Source organism: Lolium perenne, chromosome 1, assembly GCF_019359855.2.
Source record: "Lolium perenne isolate Kyuss_39 chromosome 1, Kyuss_2.0, whole genome shotgun sequence".
NCBI lineage: Eukaryota > Viridiplantae > Streptophyta > Magnoliopsida > Poales > Poaceae > Lolium > Lolium perenne.
In genome coordinates, this window is record NC_067244.2 from 247,486,719 (window position 1) to 247,509,159 (window position 22,441).

Consider the following 22,441-nt stretch of genomic DNA (forward strand, 5'->3'; position numbering starts at 1 on the left):
TCCCAGCTCAATGGTAGCCACCACACCCCACTGATAACCCACAAGTATAGGGGATCGCGATAGTCTTCGAGGGAAGTAAAACCCAAATTTATTGATTCGACACAAGGGGAGGTAAAGAATACTTATAAGCCTTAACAACTGAGTTGTCAATTCACCGCACTGGAAAAGCACTAGTAACGGGGTGATGTGAAAGTAGCGATAATATGAGAGCAAGAGTAACAAGAATACGGCCAAAAGAATAGCAATATGAGAGCAATGGCACCAGAAAATAGTTGATACTACTTCCAATGACATGTAGAACGAGTATATGATGATGAGAGATGGACCGGGGTTCCCAGCGATCTACACTAGTGGTAACTCTCCAATAAGTGACAAGTGTTGGGTGAACAAATTACAGTTGGGCAATTGATAGGAATCAAAGCATTAAGACAGAACATCAAGATTATTAATTATGTAGGCATGTTTTCCAATAATAGTCGTACGTGCTCGCAATGAGAAACTTGCACAACATCTTTTGTCCTACCGGTGTGGCAAATGGCCTCAAGGGAAACTCTTTGGATATTAAGGTACTCCTTTTAATAGAGTACCGGAGCAAAGCATTAACACTCCGTGAAAACATGTGATCCTCACATCACCGCCATCCCCTCCGGTTGTCCCGATTTCTGTCACTTCGGGGCCTTTGGTTCCGGACAGTGACATGTGCATACAACTTGTAGATACAATCTAAGCAACAATATAGAGCTTAAATCTAAGATCATGGCACTCGGGCCCTAGTGACAAGCATTAAGCATAACAAGATTGCAGCAACAATAACTTCACAAACTTTATAGATAGACTAATCATAATGTATCATCCATCGGATCCCAACAAACACAACACCGATTACATCAGATGAATCTCAATCATGTAAGGCAGCTCATGAGACCATTGTATTGAAATACATGGGGGAGAGTATACCGACATAGCTACTGCTAGAACCCGTAGTCCATGGGGGAACTACTCACGGAGCATGGTGGAGGCGGTGGCGTCGATGGAGATGGCTTCCGGGGGCACTTCCCCGTTCCGGCAGGGTGCCGGGACAGAGACTTCTGTCCCCCGAATTGGAGTTTCGCGATGGCGGCGGCGCCCCTGGAGTCTTTCTGGAGTTTCGTCAATCGGTCCGGTGTTTTTAGGTCGAAAGGGATTTTATAGGCGAAGAGGCGGCGCAGGGGGGCACCTGGGGGCGCCTCACCCTAGGCCGGCGCGGCCAGGGTCTGGCCCGCGCCGCCTTGTGGTGTGGTGGCCCCTCGGCCCCTCTCCGACTCTTCTTCGGTGTTCTGGAGCCTTCCGGGAAAAATAGGAGGTTTGGCGTTGATTTCGTCCAATTCCGAGAATATTGCCCGAACAGCCTTTCTGGAACCAAAAACAGCAGAAAACAGGAACTGGCACTGTGGCATCTCGTTAATAGGTTAGTTCCGGAAAATGCATGAAATCATCATAAAGTGCAAGCAAAACATGTAAGTATTGTCATAAAACAAGCATGGAACGACAGAAATTATGGATACGTCGGGGACGTATCAGCATCCCCAAGCTTAGTTCCTGCTCGTCCCGAGCAGGTAAACGATAAAAAGAATAATTTCTGTAGTGACATGCTACTTACATAACCTTGATCATACTATTACAAAGCATATGAAATGAATGAAGTGACTCAAGGCAATGATCTATAGTTGCTAACAAATAGATAACATATAGCAAAACTTTTCATTAATAGTACTTTCAAGACAAGCATCAAAAGATTGCACAAGAGTTAACTCATAAAGCAATAAATTCAAAGTAAAGGCATCGAAGCAACACAAAGGAAGATATAAGTTTCAGCAGTTGCTTTCAACTTTCAACATGCATATCTCATGGATAATTGTCAACATAAAGTAATATGATGAATGCAAATAAGCAAGTATGTAAGAATCAATGCACAGTTAACACAAGTGTTTGCTTCTAAGATGGAAGGAAGTAGGTAAACTGACTCAACATAAAGTAAAAGAATGGCCCTTCGCAGAGCGAAGCATTGATTGCTATATTTGTGCTAGAGCTTTGGTTTTGAAAACATATAGAGAGCATAAAAAGTAAAATTTTGAGAGCTGTTTGTTGTTGTCAACGAATGGTAATGGGTACACTAACTACCTCGCCAACCGGATTCTCAAGAGCGGCTCCCATTAATTATTTGCATATTTATGTGGCACTCCTTCCAACCTTTCTTACACAAACCATGGCTAACCGAATCCTCGGGTGCCTGCCAACAATCTCATACCATGAAGGAGTGCCTTTTTATTTTAGTTTTATTATGATGATGACACTCCCCCCAACCTTTGCTTACACAAGCCATGGCTAACCGAATCCTTCGGGTGCCGTCCATCAATCACAAACCATGGAGGAGTGTCTATTTAAGTTAATTAATTTGGGACTGGGAATCCCATTGCCAGCTCTTTTTGCAAAATTATTGGATAAGCGGATGTGCCACTAGTCCATGTGAGAGTCCGTCAAAAGTAAATGACAAGGTTGAAAGCTAAACACCACATACTTCCTCATGAGCTATAAAACATTAACACAAATTGAGGTGATAAATTTTGAATTGTTTAAAGGTAGCACTCAAGCAATTTACTTTGGAATGGCAGGAAATACCACATAGTAGGTAGGTATGGTGGACACAAATGGCATAGTGGTTGGCTCAAGGATTTTAGATGCATGAGAAGTATTTCCTCTCAGTACAAGGCTTTGGCTAGCAAGGTTGTTTGAAGCAAACACAAGTATGAACCGGTACAGCAAAACTTACATAAGAACATATTGCAAGCATTATAATACTCTACACTGTCTTCCTTGTTGCTCAAACACTTTTACCAGAAAATATCTAGACCTTAAGAGAGATCAATTATGCAAACCAATTTTAACAAGCTTTACGGTAGTTCTCCACTAATAGTTTTAAACTACATGCAAAAACTTATGATCTACTTGAGAGCTCAAAACAATTGCCAAGTATCAAATTATCCAAGACATATGAGGCATTTTCTTTTTCCAACCAAATAATAATAAGTATTGTAGCTTCCAACTTTTATCATTGAACATTAAAAGTAAAACGAAGAACAAGTGTTCATATGAAAAAGCGGAGCGTGTCTCTCTCCCAAACAAGGATTGCTAGGATCCAATCTTATTCAAACAAAAACAAAAGTAAAAGCACACATACGCTCCAAGTAAAGCACATATGATGTGACCGAATAAAAATATAGTTTCAGGGGAGGAAACCTGATAAGTTGATGAAGAAGGGGATGCCTTGGGCATCCCAAGCTTAGACGCTTGAATCTTCTTGAAATATGCAGGGATGAACCACGGGGGCATCCCCAAGCTTAGACTTTTCACTCTTCTTGATCATATATCATCCTCCTCTCTTGACCCTTGAAAACTTCCTTCACAACAAACTTCTCATAAACTTCATTAGAGGGGTTAGTACTCAAAAAATTTGAATCCACCTTGGTCCTGTAGTGGCACATTGCAAGAACTCAATAAAACATTAGCTACAGCTCTCTATGTCTAGAAAAGCTCGCTTAAAGTCCACAAGAGACAATGCAAAAAACAGAGACAGAATCTGCCAAAACAGAACAGCCAGTAAAGACGAATTTTAATAAAATACTTCCGTTGCTCAAATCAGAAAACTCAAAACAAATGAAAGTTGCGTACATATCTGAGGAACACGCACGTAAATTGGCATATTTTTCTGATTTTTCTACAGAGAAAACAGCCCAGATTCGTGACAGATAGAAATCTGTTTCTGCGCAGAAATCCAAATCTAGTATCAACCTTCGATTAGAGGCTTCACTTGGCACAACAAAACACAAAACTAAGATAAGGAGAGGTTGCTACAGTAGTAAACAACTTCCAAGACACAAATATAAAACAAAGTACTGTAGCAAAATAACACATGGGTTATCTCCCAAGAAGTTGCTTTCTTTATAGCCATTAAGATGGGCTCAGCAGTTTTAATGATGCACTCGCAAGAAATAGTATTTGAAGCAAAAGAGAGCATCAAGAGGCAAATTCAAAACACATTTAAGCCTAACATGCTTCCTATGCAAAGGAATCTTGTAAATAAACAAGTTCATGAAAAGCAAAGTAACAAGCATAGGAAGATAAAATAAGTGCAACTTCAAAATTTTGAGCACATAGAGAGGTGTTTTAGTACCATGCAAATTTCTACAACCATATTTCCCTCTCTCATAATAGTTTTCAGTAGCTTCATGAACAAACTCAACAATATAACTATCACATGCAGCATACTTTTCATGATCCACAAACATATAATTTTTATCAAATTCAAGAATAGTGGAATTAAAACTTTCAAACTTTCTTTTATTAATAATATAACAAGGTAGTTGATCAATCTCAAGAGATATGGGACACATAGATAAAGTCAAGAACTCTCCAATCCCATTTTCATTAGTAGTACAATTAATATTATCAAGTAACATAGGACCATCATCTAAAGCTTTATCATAAACATTTGCCAAGCAAAATTCTTTAGTACCATGCATTTCGACATCAGGCACAAACAAAGCATTATCATAAGATTTATCAAAGTAGCATGGATTATCATATATAACAGTAGCATAATTATTCTCACAAGTTTTACTCATAGGTACTATTTCAAGAGAATCCACAGGAACATAACACTCAACTTCTTCCGGTAAGCATGGAGGACAATCAAATAGTGTAAGAGATAAAGAGTTACTCTCATTAGAAGGTTGGCATGGGTAGCTAATCCATTCTTCCTCCTTTTGTTCATCACTCTCCTCTTCTTTTTCATCCAATGAGCTTTCAGGTTCGTCAATTTCCTCCTCTTTTTCATCCAATGAGCTTTCAGGTTCATCAGTTTCTTCTTCCACCGGTTCCTGCAAATTGTGAGTGCATTCTTGTGCATTAATGTGTCTCTCTTTATAATCAAGGATATAAGGATTCCTACTGTAGCATTCTATGCAAGAATTAAGGATAGTAGAGACATAATCTTTAAGGTCCTTACAAATAGCACAAGTTTCATAATTCTCAACCATGAAGGATTCTATCTCGGAGGCTCCCATAAATAAGACAAATTGTTCTACCTCTTCGAACCCATAATGAATATAGCAATTCCGATTATAGCTCTTAATAAAATATTCCTCACTAAAGCCACATTGAAATTTAAAATGTTTAGTATCCTGTCGAGAGCAACAGTTTATATCATGGCGTCTAAGCAAGATTCTAGCCATTGTATTCAATTTTTCTATCATAGCACTCATTATTTTACCAGTTCTTGATTCTCTATAACAATTATAACATTCCATAAGCTCCAAGTAGGTTGTTGGTTCTCCCATAACAGCAGTTTTTAATTTTTCGGTTTTTTAAATTTTTATGGATTTTTGGGTATATGAGACAAATAAAACAAGACAAAAATAAACTAAGCAAAAGCAAACTACGCAAACTAATACTAGACAGAAATAAACTAAGCACAAATAAACTAGGCAAAAGTAAACTAAGCAAAACAAAATAAAACAAATTAAAATCAGAGAGAGAGGTAGAGTGTACTCCCCAGGTGAACTTATGAGTAGAGCTATGCCTCCCCGGCAACGGCGCCAGAAAACAGTCTTGATAACCCACAAGTATAGGGGATCGCGATAGTCTTCGAGGGAAGTAAAACCCAAATTTATTGATTCAACACAAGAGGAGGTAAAGAATACTTATAAGCCTTAACAACTGAGTTGTCAATTCAGCTGCACCTAGAAAAGCACTAGTAACAGGGGTGATGTGAAAGTAGCAGTAATATGAGAGCAGTAGTAACAGTAACACAGCAGCAGTAATAGCAATATGAGAGCAATGGCACCAGAAAATAGTTGATACTACTTCCAATGACATGTAGAACGAGTATATGATGATGAGAGATGGACCGGGGTTCCCAGCGATCTACACTAGTGGTAACTCTCCAATAAGTGACAAGTGTTGGGTGAACAAATTACAGTTGGGCAATTGATAGGAATCAAAGCATTAAGACAGAACATCAAGATTATTAATTATGTAGGCATGTTTTCCAATAATAGTCGTACGTGCTCGCAATGAGAAACTTGCACAACATCTTTTGTCCTACCAGCCGGTGGTAGCCGGGCCTCAAGGGAAACTACTGGATATTAAGGTACTCCTTTTAATAGAGTACCGGAGCAAAGCATTAACACTCCGTGAAAACATGTGATCCTCACATCACCGCCATCCCCTCCGGTTGTCCCGATTTCTATCACTTCGGGGCCTTTGGTTCCGGACAGTGACATGTGCATACAACTTGTAGATACAATCTAAGCAACAATATAGAGCTTAAATCTAAGATCATGGCACTCGGGCCCTAGTGACAAGCATTAAGCATAACAAGATTGCAGCAACAATAACTTCACAAACTTTATAGATAGACTAATCATAATGTATCATCCATCGGATCCCAACAAACACAACACCGATTACATCAGATGAATCTCAATCATGTAAGGCAGCTCATGAGACCATTGTATTGAAGTACATGGGGGAGAGTATACCGACATAGCTACTGCTAGAACCCGTAGTCCATGGGGGAACTACTCACGGAGCATGGTGGAGGCGGTGGCGTCGATGGAGATGGCTTCCGGGGCACTTCCCCGTTCCGGCAGGTGCCGGGACGAGACTTCGTCCCCCGGGTGGAGTTTCGCGATGGCGGCGGCGCCTGGAGTCTTTCTCGAGTTTCGTCAATCGGTCCGGTGTTTTTAGGTCGAAAAGGGATTTTATAGGCGAAGAGGCGGCGCGGGGGGCACACAGGGCGCCTCACCCTAGGCCGGCGCGGCCAGGGTCTGGCCCGCGCCGCCTTGTGGTGTGGTGGCCCCTCGGCCCCTCTCCGACTCTTCTTCGGTGTTCTGGAGCCTTCCGGGAAAAATAGGAGGTTTGGCGTTGATTTCGTCCAATTCCGAGAATATTGCCCGAACAGCCTTTGTGGAACCAAAAACAGCAGAAAACAGGAACTGGCACTGTGGCATCTCGTTAATAGGTTAGTTCCGGAAAATGCATGAAATCATCATAAAGTGCAAGCAAAACATGTAAGTATTGTCATAAAACAAGCATGGAACGACAGAAATTATGGATACGTCGGGGACGTATCACCCGCCGGCAACAAACACAGCCCTCGTCGCTCCACCGCCGTCTCCTCCACCACCAGTAGCAATGGCGAACCGCCCCGGCGCTGGCCACTTCCCTCCACTGCCGTCCCCTCCACTTGCAGTCCCGGAAACGCAGGTCGACACCGACCCCTCAGCAGCGGCCCGGGAAGAGCGATGGCGTGCACACCGTCAGCAGCGGGAGGCGGCGCAGGCGGCGGATCTGGCGGCGTTATGCGCCCATGGCCCCGCTGCTGGCGAGGCCGCGGCGGCAGCAGCGTGGCAGGAGCAGCAGGACGCCACCGTTGCGGCGTCTGACTCCTCGATGAGACAGGAGGCGCGACGGTGCTGGTACCGGGCGGAGATGGAGCAGCGGTGGGCTGACGAGCGCCAGCGCCAGCGCGGTGAGCGGGAGGCGCTGTACCGTGAACGGCGGGAGTCGATAGAGCGCCGGCGGCGGGAGTCGATCGAGCGCCAGCATCAGCTGGCGGTGGAGGAGCGTCATCAGCGGGAGGCGGCGCTGAGGGCGTTATGGGGGAGGCGGGCGGACCAGTTGGCGGCGGAGGACGCCGTGTTGGCGACGGCGATGATGGAGGCGCCAATGGAGGAGGAGGAGGCCGAGGCGGAGGAGACCGAGGTGGAGGACGACGACGACGACGAGTTCGAGTGGTCCGACGACGACGGGCCGCACCCGGACGAGACGGCCGATCAGCAACGCGCGCTCGTCGAGTCCTTCGAGTCGGAGAAGAAGCTCCAGGACGACGCCCGTGCCCGCGAAGAGGCGCAGATTCATCGCGCCGTCGAGCTCTCCCTCCAGGCGGCCCAGCAGGGGAGGGCGGAGGAGGAAGCGCGGCGAGAGCGGCACCGTCTGGTCACCGCCGAACGCAAGGAGAGGAGGCGCGCGCAGGAGGAGCTGCGGCGTAGGGGAGGCGACGACGGGGCGGAGCCGTCGAACGCACCGCCGGGCAATCAGTAGTCTAGGTTTAGATGAAATCTAGCTGTTTTCATTCAAACTTTGTAATATATAATCAAAATTGAATGAAAACCTTTATTTTCGTGCACCAATATTCATTTGGGGGCGGCGTTTGGGGGACGCGGCTGGGGAGCGACGTCCCCCAAAGGCGGCACGAACAAAACACGTCCCCCAAACGCTCGATCCGGCGAGCTTTGGGGGACGCTTTGGGGGACGCGGCTGGAGATGCTCTTAAGTCACACTGTTTCCTTCTAGAATTGTCAAGGCCATCTCCAACGAACCGATCCATCCGGTCCTGACGTGTCCGATTCAGTCCGCACGGATGGATGGACAACCCGCGCACGTTCCAGCGGGGCAACCCATCCGAACCTACTCGGGCGGATTGACCCATCCATGCTCCAAAGTTGGACCGCCGATGCGTCGGACCTGACAGAGAGCACGTCCTCCCCTGTCCTCCCTTTGGCCTACTCGGTCCCTCCTGCCAATAAGACGAATCCAACTTCTCCTCTGCCCCAAACCCTTGCCCGCCTGCCGCCACCCCCACGCAGCGTCGTCATCTACGGTTTCAGCTGCCGTAGGCGTCATCAGTTCCCAGCAGGCGTGGTGGCTATCGGTTGCCCGTTGTAGCTGGCGGTTGCTGGGCAGACTACGCCGTCGACGCATCTTGTTCGGCCGGCAGCTGCCTCCCCGAGCGTCGTCGTCTGCTCCCCATCCCAGCGCGTGTAGCCGGAGTTGTCAACGCATTGTACTCCACCCCACCGGACGGAGCAAAAAATCTTCAGCGGGCGCAGAGCTTGGCTGGCTCACTCGCCGGTGCGCCCGCAACCCACTTGTCCGGTCGCCACAACGAGTTCAAGGGACGAATCGCGTCCAAAGCTTCTTCTATTCATTTGCAACATCGTGGGGGCATAAACGTTGAAGTGATCAAATATCATTGTCTTGTATAGATTAATAGGAAGGCAATCGAATTTTTCTACAAGAATGTCACCGAATCATCGTCGGACAACGAGTCCAACGGTGAGACCGAGCTCTTGCTCGTCGCTGCAAGGCGCACGACCATTTTCTGTTGACGAAGCGCAGAGGTGGGTAGATGGTGAAGCGCAAGGCCAACAAGAATCCGGATCGAGTCGGTGGACACGCCGGACTTATGCGAAACTATTTCCAGGTTGAGTTGGGGAATTGTTCGGCACCCTGCCAGAATATGGAGCGTCGTCTAGTGGATGTGGGAGGTCATGACATCATGTGTCATCATGCACAATATGATCGTTGAGGATGAGCGGGATGATAACATCTATGACGGTGACTCGGAATTTCAGGGTGAGTTTGTTGAGCCACATGCAGGGACAGCTTCTTGGAAATACTTCTTACATATGCATAATTTATTCCGGGATCGAACCACACATGATCGTCTTTAAGCTGATTTGGTTGAGCACATGTGGACTCATGTGGAAAACCAACCCGAATAGTCTATTTCGATATTTAATATGGTTTGTATTATTTGTAAAACTATGTGGTGTGATTGGGAATTATTCTTATTTGAACAATATTTACTTTTCTATAATTTAAATTGCATGTTATTTGGAAGGCAATGGCCAAGTGGTCAGGCATGGGCAAATCCAGCGCGGACCGAATGGGACACGCCATTGCGCGCAGTCCGAGCCGACCAGGACCACGTGACGCATCCAGTCCGCAGGTCGACGCAAACGGATAGAAATGTACTTCTTCCATCTTGATCAATAACAATTGGGTCGCTCGGTGCGCCATATGCCACCACCACCATCTGTGGGCCACTCGACCTTATTTGGATCTAGGCACTGTCGATGATACACCCATGAAGTATACCCACAACAGTTGGGGACACCTCCTCATCCCAGTGCTCAACAGTGGCCGATCTTCCTTCCCTTTTAGCCCTGTGTTGGAGCCCTGCTCATGTACTTTCAATTGGGAACCAATCTGTAGAGAGCCTGCAAAGCTTAAAAAAATATGCATGGATAGCAATGCAAATATAGTCAAATACAACAGCAGAAACAATGCACCAAGCACAACAAACACGATAGAGATCATAATACCTCGTATAAGGTAAATAGACAACAGAACAATAGCAAGGCAGAGATGATATTGACCTCAGTCATGAAATGGTGACTGATAAACTAAAGATCAAGAGCCAAGTTAGAAGTTCTTATTGTTTTGGTGGTTGAGATATGGAATGGTTGTTCTCGTTTCTACTATCTCTCTATCGGCATTCGAAACCCTCGTCTGTTTGAGAACTTCCGATGGCTTGGCGCCACCGTTTGTAAAAAAAAAAACGTATGTGTGCTTCAGATATGTACTTGCTTGGATTTATGTGAGTAGCTCAGCTAGTACATTTGAGACGTTGATTTGGATAATTAAACTCTGCCGATTCTTTCTTGTTTGATAATATTCCACCAGTAGGCGCACTTGGCCGGGAACATGCACGACTTGCCGCAGAAGGTACTGCTCTGCTGCCTGCCTGCCGAGAGCTGGATGGAAATTGCGCGGCCTCGAGACCTTGACCGAAAAGAAGGGGCAGGGTTAATTTAGTGAGCATTGTAAAGCTGGTTTTCCTTTGAAGCGACACGATCTTGTGCCGGATTTTGCTTTCGGGGTTTTATAATCCAGGATTTCAGACAGCTGCACGTACGGCCGCGCCGCTCCTCCGGCGCACTCCAGTGCCGGCCGTGAGTGGGGCCATGTGCACGTAGTGACGAAAGCTTTTTACCCAGGGCCAGGGGAGTACTGGAGCAGGAGGAGTAATATATTTTTGTTGACCAGGTCTTTGCCATAATTATTCCCCTGCGCTGTGGTAGTAGTACGTACTGTACTCGATCGATCGCTGGTGGTGGCCGGGTCCGGTCCGGTCCGGTCCGGTTGGTGTGTACGCAGCAGTCTCGTGAGAAACGAAGCGGATAAAGTAATGGCGATGGCCCTGGGCGGGGGGCAGGGGCACGGCGAAGGACGGACGGACCGACAGCCGTGGCGCGAGTCCACCCGACAGCGCCGCGCACACGTCGATCTCCCAAGTCCCAACCCACCCGTGCCGTGCTCCGCGGTTCCACCACTTCTTCCACGCTCGCGGCGACGACTGATGCCGGTGCGGCGCGCGCGCCGAGTCGTCGCGGTCAGAGCCCATCACCGGCACGGGCACCCGCATCGCGCGCAATAGTGTGGGGGAAGGCTGCGCCCCGTGCGCCGGTCTCCGTCCGCTCACGCTCGAGCCGTGTGCTGTGGGCATGCCATGCCGGTCGCGCTCTCGCGCCATGCTGGCTACCATCGGTGCATCGCCATACCGCTCGATCCGGTCTTCATTTTACGCCCCCGCGCGGCACTATGCAGTTTTCTAGTATTTCTTCCGAATGTTGTGATGATGACGCACTTAATTGCTGCGGCCCCGTTGTGTCCGGTGCAGCAACGAAAACAAGGGCCAACGTACGTACATTGTCAAATCCGGCGTGCGACCCCGTTTTCGATCCACACGCATTCCCGCCTTCTCTGCACATCCCTAAAGAGCACTAAGCTCCCAGGGTTGAGCACGTCCCTGGGCGCTCTGCAAGTCCTTTTCGCGGGCCCCACCTCGTGTGACTGCGTGTCACTGTGTTTCAGCGTCGAGGGTCGCATGTACGTGACGTGTTAGCCGGGAGAAGGCTCGCGAGGTCGGTTTGAGATGCTTCGGTCTTCCTCTGCCTTCCCTGTCTTTTGTTGCAGCGGCAGGATTCAATGAGAGTTGCGGCGGTGCGTGCGGGTTTGGGTGGCGATGCGGTGGCCGCCCAACAGCAAAAAAGCTCCTCCCCTCCGGCCGGATCCGTTCTCCCCACCGAAACGCCGCCGCTTCCTTGGCCTGGCGCTGGTGCTGGAGGTTGGAGGAGACGGAGGCTAAGATGAAGGCGAGAGAGGCGGTGGCGGCGCATTGGAGAGGCAGGCAAAGATATTGTCGAGGTGGAGGCAGTGCACGAACTCCGAGTTGTTCTTGGGGGAGGGCTCGAGCTCCCAGGAACGCGGCGCATATCACATCTTTTAGCGGCGGCGTCGGCTTGGCCTGGGCCTGGTCAGGCTGGGCGAACTCCCGGGACCGCGCGGCGCGGAAGTCGACGACAAGCAGGGGCGCGTCGGCTCAGTCTTGGGGACGAGGAATGGGGGATCCATCACCCATGGCCGCACAATGCCATCAACAATCGGCGGCGGCGCTGGCTCTGCTCGTGGAGGAATAACGGGTAGAGTGTTTTGACAGGGATGGTGTTGGTCGACTGTCCTCCCACGTTCGCTGTAAGTGCCAGCCAAATAGATGGTGTTTTCCTTTCTCTGTTTCCTCTTGTGCCATTTGTGGGTTGGGATCATGTGATGGGTCACAAATTGATGCTACTTGTGATTCCTATGCGCCCCATTGATCGACTGATTGATTCATATGCTAAGTTCAATAAATGGAAATATGGAATAGTTGAGTTCAACGAAAATCAGCCATCAGATTTTAGAGTAGTGGATAAAAACGAAGTGAAACAGGAGCGGCAGCAAATAGCCAGGGCCATGCATGCTCAAATTTGAGATTTTCGTTTTCAATGTGAGGACTAGAGAAACATATGTTAACTGCTCTCAGGTACCGTCTCCGCCTCTCCGGTACCGTCGGCCGCGTATGAGATGGAAAACTCTGCTTCTGATTCCTGACCTCAAATCCATGTGACAAGGTCTCTGGCTGCCCCTCCCCCATGAGCTTGATACATTAATTGGCAATGAAAAAAAAAACTTTTACTAGGTATTGTTGTTTGTTTAGTAGACTGAATTTGTTGTCATTCCTGAACAGGTCAAACGAGAACATACTACTAAGCCTTTCAAGCGGTCACAGGAAAGAGTAAAAGGTATTGTATTGATATCCACTTAGACATTGTGTTAACTAATATTTCCTATCTTTTTGTGTTTTTTCTGCCACACATGCATAAGCATTCCTTACTTTCAGCTCTATATGAAAATCTTGAAGGGATAATTCATCCCAATCAACTGGATTAAATTGATCTACAGGAAATTCTAAGCTTTTTTCGTAAAGGGGAAAAACCCCAGCCCCTGCATCAAGAAACTCTTAAGGTGGCAACGGCTTTGATACTATTTATGTAAAACCTTTGAATTAAATATTCGACTGTACAAATTAATTCCTTACTCACGACAGCTAGGAGGTTACAGTTGAACAGAATAGGAATATCCTGACGGTTAAACTAGCATCTATGCCATCCTATGTTTTATGAGCATGTAATTATTTTATTTGAAAGTAATATTCAAACATCCTTCCATAGATTATGATGTCCATTGGGACGTGTGAATGCTCTCATCATAGGATAATGAACTAACTGTTATATTTTTGGCTTTCGATTTCAGAAATTTTGTTGGAATACATTTTGTTTGAAATCATGTGCTTGCTAAAGCAAACACAGGCATAATTGTCAAGAAATCAAGTATTCAGTATCCATACATTAAAAGGATGTACCTTATTATTTTTTTGCTAGAGTGGCTTACCTAATGGTTCCTGGGATATGAAGGATAGTAATAAGAACCTCAACTTTGTGTACACCCTTAGGACAATCAAGTATTTAGTATCCTGATCAATTTTACCACATTTTCCATGGCTTGCCTTCGTATCTCTTCTGACCTCAAGCTGGCGTCTTTCACCAGAGCATTGGAGGATCGTCCCGTCTGGTAAGAACTATAGCTTTCTCAAGTCAGAACAGGCCACCACTTTACAAAATGATGAGATCAGATGATCCACAAATTGGGATATGTAAAATCTACAAAATATTTATGCTGGTGGTATATAATTGTCGTGCATTTCAGCAAGCTAGCTATAAGAAAATGTCGTCTGAACTCATTAAATATTACAATTTTGCGTGCCCTGAAATACTTTTCTTAGCTATATTTGTTTCTTGCTCTCCATGTATAGTTATCGCCTGGCCTTTGGGCTTAGACAAATTTTAATTCAGCTGAAATTTCTGATCAATATCTGAAGTTAGATAAAACCCTCTGCATATACTATGTGCATCTGTAGCCACTGGCTTCAATGATGTATTTAAATTATTATGTTCATTTTAAAGTTTTAAACGCTAAAATTTTGTTGTGGTTAGCTTGTGTGATGTTTGTGTCTATAATGTCTCATTTTATTACAGCGATACTATCTGGTTTTGGAGCCCATGTTGTGTACATTTCCAGATGCAAGGTGAGGATTTTATTGGTTGAATATGTTTTGGTCCCCCACTCCGATATTTGGTTTGTTGATGAGTCATCCGAATACAGTGTTTACGTACTGTGGTTGACCTGAATATGTCGATTGAGCCCGCATGTCGTCTGTAGTTTTAGCTTTTGCTGGTTTCTTCCCTGTGCGTCATGGGTGTGGTAGGAGGAAGTATGTGTTTGTTGTGGAGGAAATGATGTGGTATACTTTGAGCATTATCTGTTGCTCTTGCAATCCTTTTATATGCAGAAAAATATACAATCCTTTTAAAATATTTTCAGAATAGAGCTCTTTGAGAAATCAGGCCTACTTTTGTCCTATTAATTTACTCTTATTCTATTGATGGTTTCTTCAAGAGTAGAGGGAAATGTGAAGTATCATGTATCCTTCGTTGTTTCAGAATAGCATGTGAACTGCTCTTAGCTGTTTCAGAATAGCATGTGAGGTAATTAAGTTATGAGATAATACCATTTTGAGCTCATGGTACACCCACATAGTACATGTCACAGAATCTCTTATGTGTTAGTTCTTTATACAATAACCTGTAATTTTGTTTCCTATTTTTTCTATAATTTGTTTCAGATACCTTGGAAATGTGGTTTGGAGCACATTACAGAGATCACTGCAAATCCATGTATAGCTGATACCTGTTTTTCTTGGCCAAATAAAATGAAATGAAAAAAATATTTTTTCCCGTATTGAGGTCATCTTAGAAGATGTTCCTCTATTCGCTCAACTAATGCAAGCCTTCTAAAGGTGTTTTCTTCTTGCCGCAGGTGAACAACAAGGTTGCGAGGTGCTGTGAGGTATGCCTGTGTAGACCTTATTAATTACATGCACCAGGCACAGAAGCCTCTTGCTGCTTATCAAATCATCGTTATCTGGTATATATGGAGGCCTTCCACCTATACATCAAACCTAATCAGGGGTCAAAATGACGTGTTTGCGGTCATCTGGTAGCAAATGGATAACAATTGTTTCCTCTGTTGTTTTAGCTAAAGGAAATGACCAACTGTGGTTTACTTTTGGTATATGGTTAATAACGATTGGTTTGGTAATACTGATGTACCCTTTGTAAATGCAAACATGCTTTTTTAGACCATCTTTTATGCCAGAACAAATACTTTTTTACTGCATTACTCTTAATGCTAATTAGAAAGGTTGCAACATGTTTTTATGCAACCTACTGAGCAATGAGTAATTCGTAAATTGGCTTGATTGGCCCTCTTTATCTTTTTATGTAATACTTGCAAGTTTCTCTGAACTTGATATGGTTTCTACAATCTTTCAAAAGGAAAAACACGACTGAAGAACTTGTATAATTGTATAACTATGTCCTTTTACCAGCCTATAAATAGAACATTCGTTTGTAAGCTCGTGAGCTCAAACTATGATTGTGTTTATGAGCTCATATACTCTGGTAGTGTTTTCACACCATAATTTTCTATTAAACGGATTTTATATTAACATTTGTTACCGCCCATTCCTGTTTTTAGATATCATATTGCAACCATTGATATATTTTGATACATGAAAGTAGTTTTGAGCCCTGCTTTTGGAGAGCCCGAACAGTACACACCGGAGTAAAATGGGATAACAGTTGTCCTGATCTCGTGATTAATGATCAGGATATTAGGGCATGTACGTCAACCCTCCGCTCTCTTCAAGTCATCATGTCCGCCTCCTAAATCTGATTCTGTACTTTGCGATGCAACTCCTGAGCTTGGCTAACCCTTCGACAACAAAATCCATGGAGCCGGACAATGGTCTAGACCCAGCTACAGTACGCGGCATTCCTGTTGAAGGGGAGAGCTCCAGTTCACATCAAAAAGTCAAAAAGTTCTTTGTAGCACCTCCTAACAAAAGATCGACGTAAATCCTAAACGTGAAAATAATATTTAAACGACAATAGCAATAAATGGCGCGGCAAGACGCGCTTGGTCCATCTAGTTGCATGTAAAAGCCATCTTTTACGCGTCACTGTTTTCCTACTAGGAGGTAACGAATGTACTTTTCGTGGGACTTGGCAGCCATGGAAAAGACACAAATCTATACGATGTCAACATGAAAAAAACAAGAATTCTTTTTAAAAATATATACATTATCCGAAATCTATTGTTCTTACTATGTGCAGTCTTTAGCTTGCAAGGTCGTAGTTCATTTTTTTAACATTTTACAGGTGGAAGAGTTGAAATATGGCATTATTTTCTTTACTCCTCTCACCCGACCGACGAAAGTTCTGTTGCTCCGACTCCTGAAGTAGATGGGCTCGTTCAATATTGCCTATACTATGTTGATTTTTTACTTCCTCATAACTAATTTAGTCAACATATATATCTTATAGTTTGTTTATACAAATTTTAAAATACTCTTTTAACACTATCATTTAGGAATTGCTAGCATAATTAACAATGTAATCGTGTAGTATATAGTAAATATGTTTTGTACACTACTAATGTCTTTTATTACAAAATACATTAGAATGTGGCTTTCCATGTTTACTTTATGTTACAACAGATTTCACACTATATCTATTCTAAAGTATCACATTATTACTCCAAAAATATGTCTATGGCCCTTCTTAAGTCCAAGTACCCTTAAATGTGTGCATGTTTAGTAGCGCATTTTAGAGTGTATAAACAAAGTAAATACATATATATATATACCTTAGAAATATTTATTGAGTTTGGAAGAGTATCAAGTTTAGGTGTTACTAAAGAGAGCATTCTAGGGTGTACGAGTCTTAACATTCGTTGAAATATATGTCTGCTCTTGCTCTTTGGTGCTGATAATTTCTTGATTAAGTTTACCCTTCTTGTTCTTTGGGAGGATAGTAACTAGCCATCATCACATGAATGCTCTATATCCGATCACATGTACTAGTATCAAGTATTCAACCTTTTATGTGTTGTAATTACATTATGTGATTGTTGCCTGCCAAAACTGCCACCGGCGGTCAGCGGCGAGTAACACGAAGAGCCGGGAGGCTCCTAGGACTACTAGCTGGGCCCTAGTCCCTCGGTCAACGGCCCGCAATTGCTTCTGGCACACGTCCGAGCGGATGCGCGGGCGTGCCACCTGATCTATACCTGATCAGGAAGGTGATGGACGTGCTTCAATAGATTTCCTGCATGGTAGACACGTAAACATTAAATACGATCCTCGATCGGCTCTTAGGTTATCCTGTGAATCGGCTCAAGGAGCCGACCCACCCATGTTACGTACAACCTAAGGTAACATGGGGATCCTGCTTTATCCAAATCAAGCTAAGTTAATCTACGACAGTCTAGGGTTTTCACCATATAATCGGAACATCCTACACGTAGTTGAGCCTGGCAAACATGGAAGATAACAGGAAAACCAACCCTCAAAAAGGCCTAAAAACCAACATAATGTTGACCCCCGGATCATCCCTTCTTGGACTAGCAAACCAAACCTAACATGTTGCTGGATCGTTCAACCCGTTTGTAAGGCCTAATCATACAGATATTAAACTAATCCTTGGCAGGCAAGGAACGACTATAACAGATTAAATCTACCTAACAAAGATTAAGCAAGGCGCTGCCCTTACACCCAAATAGGTGCAAGGGCAGCTAGATGTCGAGGAGCTATAAGCCAAGCAAGCATAATGTAAGAACACCAGAATTAGCTCCACGAACATCTAAGATAAAGGTATTGCTCGCCATCAAAAAGGCTTCAACACGAGCAATACAGGTAACGAATAAACGTATACTGCCTAGATCGCAAGATGCGATCTAGGCAGCATGATGCTTACCCGGAAGAAACCCTCGAAATAAGGGGGTAGCGATGCGCCTAGATTGGTTTGTTGCGAACTTGATCGTTGTTTATTTCAGAAACCCTAGATACATATTTATAGTCCGTAGACTGTCTAACGTGGGCATAAACCCAACCGTGTACGAGCTAGACTCTGTTTCTTAATCCTAACCGACACGTACACTACTATTATTTACAGATAAACGGGCACGCTGGCCCAAATTCTAGCCCCAAGGCCGATTCAGAAACTCCTCTTAGATGTAAATCTTCCAAGCCCATCTTCATCACGGCCCAACTCCAATGCGGTCAAATTCTGGCGATAACACATGCCCCCCTGGTTTTGGCAATAGTTATTCCAAAACCACTCTGTTTTTCCCTTTCTTCGTCGTGTCAAATCGGGGCAGAACAGAACCGCCACGGTATCCCTTCATCATGTTGCCTTGCCATCTCAACTCCTCCGCACGATTTGACGGTTTTGGCACCACATCCTCGGGAACCGCTGCAGCATTGAATCATCTCCACTATATCGCCTCTATTTTAACCGCATCCTGCAGTTCACTTCTTCATCCCCTTCGCATTAGCACTCCAAAAGCCCTCCTCTGCCACCATGTCTTCTTCCTCCTCTGCCTCGTCGGGTCTTTCCTTCCAGTCCTCCCCCTCCCGCGAGCCGACGCCGGAGTGGGACCCGAAGGAGGCCCACGAGGCCTACATTCGCCGCGCCATAGAAGACGGGGATGAGTCCAGCCACGACTTCTCCGTCTGGTCTGAGGACGACAAGTCCTCGACCGACGGGGAGAGTGACCTCCGCTTCCTTGCCGACGGGGAAACGGAGGAGGAGAGCGATGACGATCGCTTCTCCTGGGACGACTTCACCTCCTTCGAGGAGGAGGAGGAGGAGGACGACACCTCCTCCGATGAGCCGCCGGCCAAGCGCTTCTGCCCCTGGCCGGGGAACCTCAGCGACTTCGACAGCGACGACGACGCTGACGAGGAGGACGAGGACAACGAGGGCCCTGCCGGCGGCCGCAGCAGCAGCGACGACGAGCCAGCCGGGAGTAGCGGCGACGACGGCGATGACGAGGGCAGCGACGGCCCATAGATAGGATCCTTAGCATAGGATCAGTAGTAGTAGATGGGGCAATGTATCCCCTGGTACTTCCTTTTGAGAGCAATCAGCTCTTTATGTAAGAAATCCCGTTATCAATGAAGAATTTCCTTTAATTTGATTTTGCCGATTTCCTTTATGCTAATTTAGCCGATTTCCCCTGATACTGACTTTGCCGATTGTCAACTTGGTCAATGCTCAATGAGCCGATGGCAACGCATCGGTCCCTCACGATAAATTACGAGATAGGTCAATTTAGTCACCCCCTCAAACGGTAACCTGCAAACCTTGCTCAAATTCAGATCCCCAAATTTCCAATCGAACAGGTCCAGACCGCAGTCGCGCGAACCCTAGATCTTGGACACGCAAATCCAAACTCCGCAGAGAACCCAATGGCGGAATCATCCAGCGCCAACGCCACGGTCTCGGGCCTGAAGGTAATCCTTAACCGCCCCAAGTCACCTGAGCGTAATGTTAGATTTAACGGCAAAACTCCTGAATTAATGCCTGGTCTCATCATTAATTTTAGGTTTCAGACATTCTTCTGCCGCATCCTTCTCTTCCAAATTCCCTTTGCCTTGGTCCCCGTTCCACCGAAAATCCATCCAATTTGATTTCCTACGTGGCCAATAGGATTCCCTTCGTGAACCGAAACCTGGATCTAACCTCCTGGGCCGACTGCTTACGAGCCTGGCCTAACCCTCCTGAGGACTGGGTTTCTTGGTACAATAGAGTAGCTAAAACTCACCAAGCCAAATGGAAAACCACAGGAATAGCCGATGCTCTGTCTTTGTCATTGTCTTTCCTTGAGAAACATGAAAATCTCCTGAAAACCATCGGCTACTTTTGGTCTGACGCGCTAAACTGCTTCATGTTTGGCCATGGCCCCATGACGCCAACCTTGCTGGACGTGGCCATGATCACTGGCCTAGACATTTCATCCCCCAGCCCCTCTGCTTTCATGCTGCCAAAAGTGCCATTCAAACTCTCCTCTAAGGAAGAGTGCACTAACTGGGGTGCCTATCTTAGACGCCACATGAAAACCAAGGGCCCTGTAACCGAGAAAGAACACACGGCCTTCTTGAACTTCTGGTTGGAGCATTTCATATTCTGTGGTCCTTCCCTCGCTCCCACCAAGAACTATCTCTCTTTGGCCTATGAACTTGCCAAAGGCACCCAACTTGGCATTGGCAAGCTGTTTCTGGGAGAAGTCTATCGATACCTCCAACTGATGTCTGTCAAACTATTCTCCCAAAAGACAGTTAAAACGGGAGGCCCCTGGTGGTTTATTCAGTTATGGGCTCAACTGTACTTCCAGAACCACATCCCTAACTTTCCACCTTTGGCTACCTGTACCTTTCCAAACACCAACGGGAAGCCAATCCGCTGTACCAGCTACGGCCAAGCCTTGTACAGTCTTCCAGGCAGCAAACTGAACCCCAAGGAAGCATCGGGATGGTTCAGAACTTTTACCAGGGCCTGGATGACCCTCTCTTCTTTCCTTATCGAGTCCGAAAATTTTGAAAATCCGGTCTCCTTCGGGTTAGACAGCTTTGCCGATGACGACAAAGACTCGGCGGTTATATTCCATCATGATCCGTCCTCGCTTCCTCCCGGTTGGCATGAGCACCTCAAACGGGATCATAAAACCTGGTTATGAATCTTACCCGGCCCGGTCGTAGTAGGCCGGCAATTCGGTCTTGGGCAGGTGTCTCCTCACCTCTTTCTCCACCATCTAACCGAGAGCAGGGGCTGACTTGCACGATGTTATCACCAGTCAAAGATGTTACTCCTTTTTTGATGCTCTAGTCATCCCAATCCCTCACAATCTATCCTTCATCTCTTCGACTGATGACTTTGAGATCTGGTGGACAATGTGGAAGACCCATGTCTTCAGGAGAGCCCTAGGACCGTTCTTTGAAACAACTTGACGCTGAAGGCGATACTGCAGAACAGGTACCACTTGCTCACAAATTTCCTTGCGATAGTTTCCAGTGATGCTTTATAACCCTGCTCTGTTTCTTTGCAGCAACAAGATGGCCCAGAGCCTATCAATGATGATGGATCCCCCTTCAAATTCCTCCCACCAGCTCCAGTGGTCCTCTTCTGCAAGAACTCACCACCTTTTAAAAAGGTTGTGATGCAGAGCCAGCCGATTCCAATAAAATCGGCTCCCAAGAGTAAAGACTCTTCAGGGCCAGCTGCCCCGAGCCTCGATCGGGCGAGAACAGCAGTGAGAAAAGTAGCTGCCAGGAAAACTTTGAAGGGCAAAAACCCTGCGCCAGCTCCAGAAAGCTTATATGTAAGCTGTTCTATACCCCATCTTGTTCCATTCATCCTTCTAGGCTTTTATAGCATGTCAGTGTCCATTAATCCTGCTCTTGTAGACCTCTACTGAAGACAATACCAGCGAGGAGACGCAGTCCAGCCGACGAGGCTCAAGCTCGGGCATCTCTGAGGACACCACCACGCAAAAACAGCCAGATGTGCCACCATCGGCTTCCCGGAAAAGGTCAGCCCCTGAACCTGCTGCCCTTCAAGCTCCCATCAAAACAGGGCAAGGAAGCTTACGCACAAAGAGTCGATGCACCAAGAGGGCTCGGAAGGATCAGCAAACCCCTTCCTCGAACCAAGAAGCTTCAAATGTAACGGCTCTCCAACTCCTCCTAGCTTAGTTCTTGTGCTTTGCTGCCCAGATCGGCTCACCATCTTTTTTGCAGACTGATGAAACTTCCAGTGGGGATGTCGAGGAAGTTCTGATGCCCTCCACAACTCTGGAGGTAACAACCTCTAAAGGTGACATCGACCAAGTTGCCACCTTGGCCAAACCCCAGGCAGAGACGCCACAGCCGATTGCTTCGTCATCGACTGTTCCCATGGTTATAGGAGAGGTATGCTCCCTTTGTTGGGCTTGCCCTTACCCTGATCTGCAGACTTATGCTGCTTTTTGTTGTTTGTCAGGGTTGTGATCTCTCAGGCTTGCTGTCGTTCGACCCTGAATCTATCGAGCCGGCCCACTCCACAGCACGTGATGAACCGAGCCCCAGCGTCATCGCTGACCAACTCCAACGCCTCAAAGCTCTGCTTTCTTCACCCATTGAGACATTAGTCGAAAACTCTGAGGAGGTGAAGAACATTCTTGAAGAAATCTAGCCTCACGTCCCAGTGACGCTGCAGTTGAAGCTCTGGCCAGTCGT

The 22,441-nt window shown here is 46.0% G+C and overlaps 1 long non-coding RNA gene across 2 annotated transcripts; it reads left to right on the top strand.

Annotated features, from left to right (window-relative positions):
- Window positions 1–11,672: 11,672 nt before the first annotated feature.
- Window positions 11,673–15,467, top strand: LOC127327530 (uncharacterized). Of its 2 annotated transcripts, XR_007868596.1 has the most exons (3): window positions 11,673–12,836; window positions 12,953–14,999; window positions 15,142–15,467. It is a non-coding gene; the product is annotated as an uncharacterized lncRNA (long non-coding RNA). The 2 variants fall into 2 exon arrangements; XR_007868595.1 differs by having other exon boundaries at window positions 12,953–15,467.
- The last annotated feature ends 6,974 nt before the right edge of the window (window positions 15,468–22,441 follow it).